This window comes from Porites lutea, chromosome 1, assembly GCF_958299795.1.
Source record: "Porites lutea chromosome 1, jaPorLute2.1, whole genome shotgun sequence".
Lineage (NCBI taxonomy): Eukaryota > Metazoa > Cnidaria > Anthozoa > Scleractinia > Poritidae > Porites > Porites lutea.
In genome coordinates, this window is record NC_133201.1 from 47,353,444 (window position 1) to 47,354,041 (window position 598).

The window sequence follows — 598 nt, forward strand, 5'->3', positions numbered from 1 at the left end:
CTTACTGTAATATTTAATCAATCACTGTTGACAGGAATTTTTCCCGATGAGTGGAAGTCGGCTAGGGTTACTCCATTGTATAAAAATTCTGATCAACAAAATGATCCCACCAATTATCGACCAATATCGGTGATCCCAGTCGTGGCCAAAGTATTTAACCGGTAGTCTACGACCAGTTGTATCACTATCTTACTGAGAATCGTATTCTATCCCATTACCAATCTGGTTTTCGTTCTTTACATTCTACTGTAACCACATTACTTGAAGCTACCGATAGCTGGGCAGTGAACGTTGATCGTGGCCTTGTCAATGCCGTTGTCTTCTTAGACTTAAAAAAGGCTTTCGACACAGTTGATCATCATATCTTATTAACGAAATTACAATATTATGGATTACGCGGTTCCTGTCACTAATGGTTTACTTCGTATTTAAACAATCGTACCCAAACTTGCCAAATTAATTGCTCAATGTCAAACCCAAAATTAGTTACATGTGGTGTTCCCCAGGGAACAATTCTTGGACCTTTATTGTTTTTACTGTATATTAATGACCTACCTAATTGCTTGCATTTTTCACAACCTAGAATGTATACCGATGA